The sequence below is a fragment of the Pinus tabuliformis genome, chromosome 4_2 (assembly GCF_031772625.1).
Source record: "Pinus tabuliformis cultivar Carrire ecotype Pingquan chromosome 4_2, CPIR1, whole genome shotgun sequence".
NCBI classification, from domain to species: Eukaryota; Viridiplantae; Streptophyta; class Pinopsida; order Pinales; family Pinaceae; genus Pinus; species Pinus tabuliformis.
The window spans coordinates 27,410,549-27,423,809 of NC_142304.1; positions in this window are offsets into that span (position 1 = coordinate 27,410,549).

Sequence of the window (13,261 nt, forward strand, 5' to 3'; positions counted from 1 at the left end):
GTATGTTTTGGTCACCTCAAGTCTAGGTGCCTTGGGAACCTCCTCTGATGCGTTTGATCCTACCTCCATAGGTTGTGCCGATGTGCCTTGGTGATGGCTTGGTGAAGTAGTCTCATGCCTCTGCAAGGTTGCTTCAATAAGGGTATCCCATGCTATGTTCTTTTCTGCCAACTAATGGAGGACTACAACCTTTATCAAACTGTGATGGAAAAGGCTACGGTAATGCTCTTTGTTTTTCATTTGCACATTTTCAGACATTTTGATGACAGTTCTACACAAGTAGTTAAATAGGTTAAGGGGTTTCACAGCAGTGAAGTGCATGAGCAGCCTAATGTGATATTGATACAACCTGGAAAACCTCCCCTCACAAGTGAGAAACTTCATCACAACCTTCATCAGTGGTGCATACTTTTCCAACAAGTATCTGAATTCAATGATGTGTGAATGAGCCTCTTTGTAGGGTGATTTCAAGAAGGGTTTGTATTGCTCAAGGTCTAGGCTCATGCCTTTGAATCAATACTCCCCATGATTTGGTATCCCTGTGGCAAGAGAGATGGCAACAACTGAGAATGCAAAATCAATCTGTGCAATGATGGCTTTTTCTCCTTTCAAATTGGTGGCAATCAAATCAGTGTGCTTCTCATGAAACCTACTTCTCCCACTCTATGACAAAACCCTAGGCAGCTGACACCTTCAAAGCATTGTCTTATGAATGGTGAAGAATTGATATTGTTTCAATTTGTGGGCTCATACCTCAGAATCTGCCCCCCTTTATGATTTTTTCTTTGCTCTGATGGTGAAGAATCTCCTTCCATTTTTGAAACCCTAGATGATAGGAAAACAGAAAAGAAATAGTGAAAATTGATTGAAGTGGTGAAATGAGGGATTTAGGTAAGGGAGATGGGAGTAGCGAAATTTTGGGAGATGGACAGGGGTTTTAGGAATCCTTAGGAAGTTAAATGAAAGGAAATGAATGAGGGAGATGAGCTAGAAAATTTAAACACATTCCTAGCTAAGGAAACTTCCCAATTTGATAGATTAGGGCTAGGGTTTATAGGGAGGTGAAGTGGAATGAAGGGAAACATTTTATTGGTGAATGGGGATGATGAGTTGCATGCAAATAGATTTATAGGGATAATGATTTTAGGGTTTCAAAGCTCCAACTAATCATTTTAAAGCTCAAAACATGAAATTCATAGAAAACCCTAGATGAGTAAACTCACAATCATTTTGTTTGTTTTGCTAAAGGAAGAGAGGGAATGAAAATGAGTGTACTTACTTTTTATGAGGCTTAGAGGATGAAGAAACTGGAATGAAGGCTTGAAGTTTTGATTTGAGTGATCTTTGATGATTTTTGGGAGATTTTGTCCCATGTGTAGCACAGTTCACCGATGCACAGCACCAAAGCGCAGCACAGTGCTTCTATGCGCAGTGCCTCCTCCAAAAATGAAACGCCTTCTTTCAACCCGCTTTTGGAGGCCTTAAACTACTCCAAATTGAAAACTTAATAGCGTGTTAGAAGGATATTGAATTCTTCTACAAGGTGGACTCCTCAATAATGTAATTTGGAGACTCCAGCAGGAAGAAAGTTTGATTTTCCCATGGTCACTCCCAAAAACGCAGGGTGTCTCTGACAAAAGCGCAATGCCAACTTGCAGAGCACGTTTGGATGCGTTACACTAATCCAAATCACAATCTAAAGGTACCATTGGAAAGCTTAGGATGTCTAGTTGTCCATAGAGTATTTAAGCATGTAAAATGGCATCTCCAAGGTTGAGAAAAATGAGTTTTCCCAAGGTCACTCCAAAAGCACAACGTGCTTCTGACAAAAGCACAACGCCAACTTGCAGAGCACTTTTGACTACCTTCCTTGAGGAATTTTGGGCTAAAATTGGTATGGTTGGAAATATTTTGATGTCTTCTGCACAATAGAGTACTTAAGCACTACCAATACCTGCTCCAAATCTCTGAAAAACTGTCTTGAAATCAAGTTGTCCAGAAGTGTAGCAACTCTCCCATAGCAAGTGTAATTTGGGCATTTCTCTCAAATCATAATACCTGTACATAAACTGAAGGAGGTTTTGTTCCTTGACCAATCGTTGACAAAAACCTTTTTCACTCTTGTAATATTCTTCTCCATTTGGTCAAAAAAATATTTTGAAGCAAAAATGTCCCTATGAGAAATGATGAGATGAGGTAGTGTACTCCAACATTATCTTATTTGAAATAAAACATTACCTTTACCTTTATTTTGCTTTCCCTATGCTGATAACTCCATTTACCCACTGAATCACATGATGGACATGTTTTTGTTTTGACATATGGTATCATGATGACACATGGGGTGAAACCATAGACCATGACCTAAAATGAAGAATTTAACCATTTCATGACCCAAGACATTTAAATGAAGATATGATACCTCGAAGAAGACAATGACCATGATGAGTGATGAAGACCATGAGTAAGTGAAGGGAGTAGCAGTGACCTAGACACAACAACCAGTGACCAAATTTTTATTTGAAGATTCACTGAAATGACAAAAAATTGACTTGACACCCTAACAACACCTTGTAAGAGCATATTTGATCGCTAGTGACAGGATGAACTGACTGACACTAACAGGTCCTTCGGAGCATTTTCATCACTTTTCGGGGTAAGTTTTGCTTTTATCGCCTTTTACTGCTTTTTCTGTTTCTTTTGCCTGTTTAGATTGTGAGTTTTGTTTCACTTGTTTTGTTGAAAGACTGATGGAGTTTTAACTTGTTTTAGCTTGTATAAGTGTTGTTCCAAGTTATACATTGCCTTCCCCAAGTGTCACATGAGTTTTCCTATTTTTTCACCAACGGTTGTCGTTGTAGTGACTCCCTTCAAATGCTTTGTGTTCCTTCAGTTTAATCAATGTTGCACTTGTTTCACACACATACATCTATACTTATTCAGATATGCACTCAAAATCACACCATCCTTCAGATTTGCTTGTTTCCATGCTCCCCATGAACAGGTATGGGTTCCCCTTTGCGCGGATCTCACATTCACTTGCATGCACTGCATAATCTGGGAGCTCAAGGGCTCTGCCTTGGCTTCTGGAATTGTACAGAGCCTGTCTTGAGCTGGATCCAACTTCACATTATGCAGTTCCAGGAGCCAGTCTCCCAGCTTTGTCACTTAGACTGTGCAATGCATAGTCTCTCCCAGACCCTATCTCAGACTGAACTGCGCATTGTGCAGTTCCAATCAATCAATCACCCCTGTCAGTCAAAACTATGCATTTTCTATCATCAATTGATCTGGTTGCTTCTTGATCATGTTGCAAATTTAGATTTGTAAGAGCTAATGTTTTCTTTCCATGAGTGTTCATTTTGTCCCACGGGTACCACACTCGTGAAGAGATTCTCTCCAATATTCATTATACCATGGCACCAAAGAAAGTTGTTTCAAGAGTGACCACTAAAAGAAGTACTGGGGAAGCAGTTGAGTAAGCGCCAATTTACTTGCCAATATATGCAGATGCCCAATTGTTCACAGAAAATAAGTCAACACTAACATGGCAACAAGACTAGCAGCAGTGGTAGAAGGAAAAAATCCAGTATAGGATCATGGAAAGAGGAAATTGCTGACATAATAGAGGGAGAACAAAGATGAAGAGCGAAAGTAGATTCAATATTCATGCAGGAATATTTCATAGCAGAAGCAAAAGGAAGTAGAGGACACAAACAATAGAGCGAAGGAAGAGAGAAAAGCAGAGCTTGCAGGTAGCATAACTGATATCACAACAAGCAGAACAAGAGTCTAAGGAATAACATGAGCTGTGAATCATAAATAGGAAGAAGAACAAAGGAAAGGCACAATAACAGAGAAAATAACACTAATATAGGTTGATGAGATGGAACAACCAGCAGCTAAGGAAGAGAGTGAACGGATGCAGGTTCCCTCACCAAAGCTAAGCACAAGAACCAAGTTTGCTTGGAGGTCGACAGGTACATGGAGCAGATGTTGCGTGAGGCCACCAGTGATTATTTGCAGCTGAGCACACAGAACATGCATAAGTACAGTGTTGGTCCAGCCACACTCAAGACAATAATGCACATGCTTCAAGACGAGACGTACATAGGTTCCAAGATCACATGCCCAAATGCAATGGAGGCAAGAGTCCGCTTTCAGCAAGACAACATCAAGCAATTTCGGGACATCACAACACAATACCAAGCTTGGCATCAGTACATGATCGAGAATAATCAAGTGGACTTTTCCAAGTTGGTCTTTCCCCAAACCTTGAAGTCATAGTGTTTTATCTTGTTAGGCTATCTCTAGCCTATTTTGTCTCACATGGGTACATGTGGAAAATGGTATTATTATAAATATGTTGTAAGTGAAATTCCAAGTGTCACTAGTGGAATGTGAATAGTCACGATGTAATGTGAAGAGTCATGAGTGTAGTCCAAGAGTCAAAGGGGAATGTCAAGGTTCACCCCACCCTTTGTTATATATAGAACCTCATAACTAATAGTACAGGCTTTTGGGAGACAACCTTTTGGCTAGACATTGCTTAGAGAAGGCTTGGAGAGTATTGTGACGAGCCTTGGCTTCTCCACAATGTAGAGTGAGTACATATCTTTGGAGGAGCAGGCGATGTTGACTGTAATGTTTCACTATTGGGGCTAGTGGTTGTCAATGGTGTATGTATGGATGGGACTTTAACTTAATAATATATAACTGAGCCAACACGTTTGCATGCATATGTTGCTATTGTAGTTCGACTATTTTGGTTACTTTATCAATGTATGTTATTTAACTTACGCATTTGTCAATGAACTATTTTATATGCAATTGTATGAATCTTTTTGAAGACGTGTTGTTGTGTTAACCCTTCACTTTGGATTGTGGACTATTTTGCTTCCAGCCTATGATGTCATTTCGCTCTTGTGTTCCTTTTAGGTTGCGTATTGTTACAGGTTTCTAAGGGACACACTTCCTTTTCCACTCTATGTGATAGAACCCCCATGCATCTCACTTGACTCGCTGCAAGGTCACACACTTTCTTCTAACAAAGTTATCACACTTACCTTTGTGCGCTACCACAGTCAAGGCATTACTTTACTACCCACTGTTGGGACTCCTACTCCAAACGGTCTGAGGTCTAGTTGGGACTTATTACCAGGGAGATCCCCTGACATGTTGGTAGGTACAACACCGTCAACAAAGATAAATTTAAACCTTTGGTTTGTGAATAGTACTAAAAATATTCTAGAATATTCAATGGAGGTTAAATCCCTACCATCCACCTAATAATTATTGATAATTAAATTAAAATTATGGAAGCCCTATTCCAAAACAAACAAGTTCTTCAATTCAAAACAAGCACAATTCATTGGCTTGAACAACATCTAGGCCACTATTATTGTACATTTGTTTTTGTTGGATCATGGTGAATTTCCCTAATAATTGTTGATAATTAAATTAAAATTATGGAAGCCCTATTCCAAAATAAACATGGTCTTCAATTCAAAACAAGCACAATTCATTGGTTTGAACAACATCTCGACCACTAATAGGGTTTTTTAAGGGACTATCATTGTACCTTTGTTTTTGTTAGATCATGGTGCAATCCAATCTTGGCTAACATTAATTTTGTCTTAGAAAGTGATTATGATAACTACATTAAGATTGGGTGGCGGATATATATTAATATAACTAGCTTACTAACTATATATATATATATATATATATATATATATATATATATATATATATATTAAATAAAAAATTATCTTAATCTATTTAATATTTTGAAATTTTTATTAAAGAACTCTTTTCAAATCAGTTTAAATTTTCAATATAATATTTTATAGTTAAATTCTTTCATTTATAAAAAGGGAAACTCTAATTTTCTTTTAAATTTAAAGAGTTCAATCTTTAGGGTGTATATAACTTGTTTATTGAGTGTGTTGTTAAGATGTGATATAGTTGGTTCAAATCTTGACTAGCCCTTTCTACCGCATGGGGAAATATAAATTGGCCCCATGTCACAAACCTCAACTAGCCTTGTGTAACACATGGAATATCATGGAATCGACTCAAAATAATGTGAATACAAGACCATGTTAGTTGTTGACATTGTCAATCAACCTCATGTCACACAAATATGACTATGCCCTAGTTGTTAATTTTGCCATAGATAAAAAAGGAAAAAATGTAAAGAGTTGAATTTTCAAATTTATTAATTTACAATGAGATCCTACATGTTGGGTGTATGTCATATTTTTTACACGACTATCCCCACTCATTGTACATTGTGTCAGGCACGTGGTAGTTTTCCCCCATAGTTTTGTAGTTTCAGTTAACAAACTATGGTTGCATTCTAATCTAAGGTAAATGAATTGGAGGTTCATGGATGATACAAGATATTTATTGTATTGTAATATTGTACAAAAGAATATAATTGATTGTTTTCCCAATTTTGGGTTTTCAAGATAAAATATCTACGTTAATGTGTGTGTCCCCCCTTCCATATCTTCTATTTTATTAAGAAATTGTTTGTAGCAATTAATTGTAAAGGGTTAAAACCTACACTAGACCAATCTCCAACCCTACACTAAACCAATCACCACATTATTTGATATATGTGACAAAATTTGTTTGATAATGAATTAATTGATTTGTTTTAACATTCTAATATAAGTGTTTGTGAATATTAAATCTATTTAGCATTTTTTGTTAAATTAATAGTGACATCAAATTTAAAAAAATTAGAATGCTAAGAAGGAGTCCACTATACCATAAACAAGGATGTCTTTTACTATCTAGTAATGTGCTTACCTTAAAATTAAATTGTTGTTCTTGAATTATCATTTTCGAGGTTCTCAGTGATTCATGATCCATATCCTTTAGTATGAATAAAAGTACGTAGAGTATTAAGGATCAGTTTGCAACAATTGATTGTATAGGTTTAAAACCATCATTAAACCAATAACCACAATATCTTATATATGTTAGAAACAATTTCTGATAATGAATTAATTGATTTGTTTTAACATTCTAATATAAGTGATTGTGAAATTAAAGTTATTAAGAATTTTATTGAAACAAATTGTGTAACCAATGTAAAAAAAATTAGAATGTCGAGAGGGGGTCCATTATACCATAAATGAAGGATGTCTTTTACAATCTAATTATGTGGTTACCGTAAAATTATATTGATGTTGTTCTCAAATTGTTATTTTTGATAATTTTCATTAATTCATGATCCATATCCCTTAGCATGATTAAGAGTGCGTAGCATGGGTATTCGTTAGATATAGAATCTAATTCCACATCTAGAAAGAGCCCACACTTGAACTTTAAGTAAATCTATGAGGAGATAAGTCGAAAATACTATTAAAAAATGTAGTTTTCTTCTTTTCCCTCCTAAAAAATTTACCTATGGGGATGACAGCAATGTCTTGAATCATATTGGGTCTCTTAAACTTGAGCTTGTTAGTACATGTTTTAGTTTGAGAACCATTATTCACCTCAAACCTCATCTAATCATTAAAAGTGGTACCAAACCAATTTCATGTGACAACATGCACCTAAATATAGATTTTTTTAAACTCTAAACTTGTTTTTTTATAGTTTATAGGCACATATATCTATGCTTCAATGGGAAAAAATATGGTGGGGAAGCATACATGTGTGAAATACAAGTTGGGTCACTTGGTCAGATGCCCTTCTACACCTTTGTTCAGACAGGAGATCGAGACAACCTCAAAGGTCTAATGGAAAGAAGATTATCACAAAAGGTGAAGCATGAAGAAGTTTGTAAAGGTTGTGCACTTAGAAAGAATGTCAATAATCCTTTTCCAAGCAACGAAAGTAGATCCAAGGAAATTTTGGATCTAATTCATTATGATGTATGTGGTCCAATGCCAGTGAAATCTCTTGGAGGATATTTGTATTATGTAACATTCATTGATGACTTCTCTCACAAGACATGGATTTACTTCATGAAGATGAAGGATGAAGTCTTTGACAAGTTTCAAGAATTCAAGGTTGAATTTGAGTTCTCTTTATGCATTTTGATCTCTATTGTCCTTATGGTTTTATGGTTGAATTTCTGACGTGTAATTGCTTAATGATAAACTAGAATTGTTAAAAGAAGATATATATCATTAGAATTAATTATTAGTATTTCATAAATATGTGCTTGTATCTATTGCACTTGAAAAATCAACATGGTATCAGAGCTTTGGTGATGAAAAAGGACATTGAGATCATTCTTGAAGAAGCTTTGGTAAGAGACCACTCATGAGGAAGACCTAGATCTACAATCTATTTTCTTTTCCATGACTATGGGTTCCCATATGAAGGAAGAAAACAAATTAGAAGGAGCTACAAACTTACATCTTGGAAAACTTGGATTGATCTTCTTCTTGCAAAGGAAGACCTCTTGGGTATTGTGAAAGGAAAGGCCACTAAACCAGAAAAATATGAACATAAATTAAAATTTGATAAAGATGATAATACAACTAGAAATATCATTATAGACTTCGTCAGAGATCATTTGATTCCATATATCGCAAACCCTGACTCTTCAAAGAAAATATACAATGCCCTAATTTGATTGTACACTATCAAAAATATTGGTTAAGCAATGAGTTTGAAGAATGTGCTTCTTGATGTTAGAATGATAAGAAATAATCTGAAAGCCTCATATTTTATGATGATTTCTCAATTGAGAGATCAACTTCAAGCAATTGATGAAATCATTCCTAAAAAGGAATTAGCGACTACAACACTTAATGGTTTACTTGATCATGGGACTCATTTGCAATAGGAATATGAGCTAGAAAATAAGCTCCAAAGTTTGATGAACTATGGATCACATGTACTCAAGAAGAATGAAGGCTCATTTCAAGAGGGAGGATTCAAAGATCCAAAGAAGGTGACTCTCAAGCTTATGCAACACGTTAGAAGAAGGGTGGAGGAAGAAAGAAATTTGGCTTTCAAAGAAGAAATGGAGGAAGAAGAAATAAAGGAAGAAGACTTGAGCAAAGAAGATCTGCTCCTCAAGGAAAAAGAGATATATCAAAACTTCAATGCTATCGTTGTCATAGATTTGGTCATTATAGAAGCGATTGTCCTGAAAGATCAAATGATAGAACTTGGAGACAACAACAATTATGCAATTAAAGGCATTGGGAAAACATCCATTGAGCTAGAATCGGATGATAATGTTTATCTTAGTAAAATATTATATGTACCAATTTTGAAGAATAATTTGGTTTCTATTTCATGCTTGGAAAATAAAGGATATAGAGTATCATTTTTTGATGGAAAGTTTCTTGTTTGGACCAAATACTCTAGTATAGTTTACACAGGAGAGATTGGAATTTTTGAAGGAAGGATGTATAGACTTTTGAATCAACCTACTCAAGAACTTTTACATAAAGATATTAATCCATGTGAGTTTTGGCATAGAAATATGCTCACCTTCACTATAGAGTTTTTCCAGCCTTAAAGAAAATGGTTGTAGGTGTTCTAGCTTTGCAGGTAGACCATGATGAAGTGTGTAAAGTATGTGCACTTGGGAAGAACATAAAGAAGCATTTTCGAAGCAACAAGAGTAGATCTAAGTAAATTCTAGATCTAGTCCATTCCGATGTATGTGGTTCAATGCCAGTAAAATATCTTCGAGGATCTTTATACTATGTGACCTTTTCGATGATTTCTCTCATAAGACGTGGAACTATTTCATGAATACAAAAGATGATGTTTTTGACAAGTTTCAAGAATTTAAGGCCGAAGTAGAAATCTTGAAGTGAAAGAAGATCAAGATCCTGAGATTCGATAATAGAGGAGAATACACCTCCAAGGAGCTCATTTTATTTTGTAAAGAAGTTGGGATAAAGAGGGAGTTAATAGTCACTTAAAATCCTTAACAAAATGGAGTTGTTGAAAGAAAGAACAAATCTATGAAGAATATGTGAAGGCAATGATGCACGATCAAGCAATGCCTATGTTTCTATGGAGTGAAGCACCTATGATCACCTTTTGGAAGACAAGAGGGCCTAAAGAAACATTCACTAGAGAAAAACCCCAGGTTGGTCATATGAGAATATTTGGTTGTCTTATTTATACCATGTACCTAAAGATAAGAGAAGGAAGCTAGAGCGTTTAGGAAAGAAAGGAATATGTGTTGGATATAGTGAGTCATCAAAGGCCTGTAGAATATATGTTCCAAGGCAAAAACAAGTTGAAGTTAGCAGGGACATGACCTTTTATGAAAATGTGGCTTATTGGAAATCCAAAGTTTGCATGGACTTTGATGATGATGAAAAACATGAAGCTCCCAAGGAAGAAGAAGGTTGTAGTCCATAAAATCCTTCAAAACATCATGTTGATCATCAAGAAGAGCCAAAAGGGCCTAGAAATCCAGTGGACCCGATTGTTGTTCTTGAAATTAGGAAGAGGCCAACTTGGTTAAGATCAACTTTATAAGAAGCAGAAGGACATGCAACACCACATGGCTCCTTCAAGGAAAGAAAGAGGCCAAAAAGGTATTCTAAATATGAAAATTTAATGGTTAATCTTATTTATGTTGAACCATTCACCTTTGAAGAAACAACTAGTCAAAAAGTATGGAAGGATGTTATGCTAAAAGAATACCAATTGATTATGAATAATGATGTATGGGAGATTGTTCTTAGACCTAAAGGAAAATTAATGGTGTCCTCCAAATGGGTATACAAGATCAAGGAAGTGGTGGATGGAAGTATTGACAAATACAAGGTGAGATTTTGGCTAGAGGGATCACCTAGAAAGAGGGAGAATACTATGATGAGACTTTTGCTCTAGTTACTAGTTACACTACTATTAGATCTATTATTCCTATTGCTTCTTCTATGGGTTGGAATTTATATCATATGGATGTAAAGATTGATATTCTTAATGGAGTGATTGAGGAAGAAGTGTACATACGACAACTTCAAGGTTTTGAGGTCAGTGGAAGAGAGTCTCACATATGCAGATTGAAAAATACCTTGTATGGACATAAGTAAGCATTGAGCCTAGTATACACGAATTGACAGTTATCTGAAAAGACTTGGCTTCTCCAAGAGTGATGTTGATCTAGACGGGTGTGGAGCATCTCATTATTTGGTGTAAGAGGGAGTTGGCCTCTAAATTTGATATGAAGGATCTTGGATTAAGGCACTACTATTTGGGGTTGGAAGTACGAAAGAAGCCCGATGAAGTATTTCTTGGTCAAGGAAAATATATTATCAAGATCTTGCAGAAGTTTGGAATGATGGATTTTAAGTTGATGTCGATTCCCATGATGACAAATTTAGAAAGTTGAGAGACTCTGAGTTTGATTTGGTAGATCCATCCATGTACTAGAAGTTGATTGAATCATTGATGTATTTGGTTAATACCAAGCCAGATATGTTCTTTGCAGTGAAAACGTTGAGCCAGTTCTAGGTGAAGCCAAGACATGATCATTGAATTCTAGCAAAGAAAATATTGAGATATATGTGTGTTACAATTGAATATGGTTTGATATATGTCTCAAACGGTGACATACAATTGCAGGGATATGTAAGATGTAGATTGAGAAGTGAGTTTTGAAGACAAAAAGAGTACCTTCGGAGGTTGCTTTAGTTTGGACTCCACTATGATTTCATGGATGAGTAGGAAGTAGACATTTTTTGCACTCAGTACTACTAAGGCAGAATATATTGCAACTTTCTTGGCAAGTTGTGAAGTAGTGTGGCTTCAAAAGCTTCTCGCAGGATTGTTTGATCATGAACTAGAATCGACGATGATATATTGTGATAATAAGAGCTGCATAAAGCTAAAACGGAATCCATTTTTCCATAACAAGTCGTAGCACATCAAGATCAAGTACCACTTTATTCATTGCATGGTGCAAAAGGGAGCATTCAAGCTCCAATATGTTTCTACTAATGAGCAGATTGATGATATTCTTACAAAGCCTCTATTCGTGAAAATTTTGTATGCTTCAGGGACAAGCTTGAACTTGTTGAGAACACCTCTCTCAATGAGAGCGGGTGTTGATGAGATAACATCATGGACTGACATTCTCCCTATATCATATATAACAAGAATTACAGAGAATGGTCTGGCATTGCAATACATTCTTCCTGTGTCTAGTGCATCGACCAAAATTACGAAGAATGGTCCTAGAGGTCTAATATTACTCAGATATATTGTGGTCTTTTTGGGATTCACCATGTGTCAGGTAGCAACCAAAATAATGGTTAACCAAGACTAGTCTATATATTATGTGATAGATAGACCATAGTTATGGTGACTAACTGATGCTAATGATGTGCCATGTCTCATAGGTACTGATCAGAATTATGGTTGGTTTACTATGTGTGAGGAGAACAGACCAAAATTATGGTGAATATGCACCATGTGTCAGAGGTAGCGACCAACATTATGGTAGGTTGTTGATGATGAAAAATCTACCATGTGTCAAAGTTATTGACTAGAATTATGGTAGTTGAATGATGTTGATAATATTGATGATTTGTTATAACTTTTTCTTAAAAAAATGTTCACATGAAGAACACCTTTCTAGTCATTATGAATACCTCCCTAGCTAAGAGGGAGTGTTGAATTTTGTAGCTATGGCTAGTCTTCATAATTTATATTTTAGCCCTTCTAATGTATAAAAAAATTATTAGACATGTTCTTCATGTCATTTTGATTATTTATCCTTTGAAAGAATTATTATAAGACATGCTCTTCATGTCAAATTTAAAAGGGAAAATTTTGAAATTTGAATTTTGAATTTTTTGCTATAAAATAGTCAAGTTGGGCCCCCCTTAATTCAAGTCGGCCGCAGTGAAGAGACATGCCCATTCTTGAATGAATAACACTATATATAGGATTTCGACCTCCTCCACAAAGGCACCATTCAATCTCACACAAGAAAGACAGTTTATGGGCATCCAAGTGAAGGACAAGAAGAAAAAGAAGGACTAAGATCTTCATCTTGCATACCCATTTGGAAGGCACCATTGATTTTCCTTTAGGTCTCCACACAATCTCCCATAAACCATCCTGTTGAAAAATCTAACTAGTGTCGGTCTTCATTAGAAGAAAAAGAAGGATGAAGATCTTGATCTTGTATACCCATTTGGAGGACACCACTAATTTTCCTTTAAGTCTCCACACAATCTCCCATAAACCATCCTGTTGAAAAATGTAACTAGTGTCGTTCTTCATAATGTAATAAAATATATTTTTATCA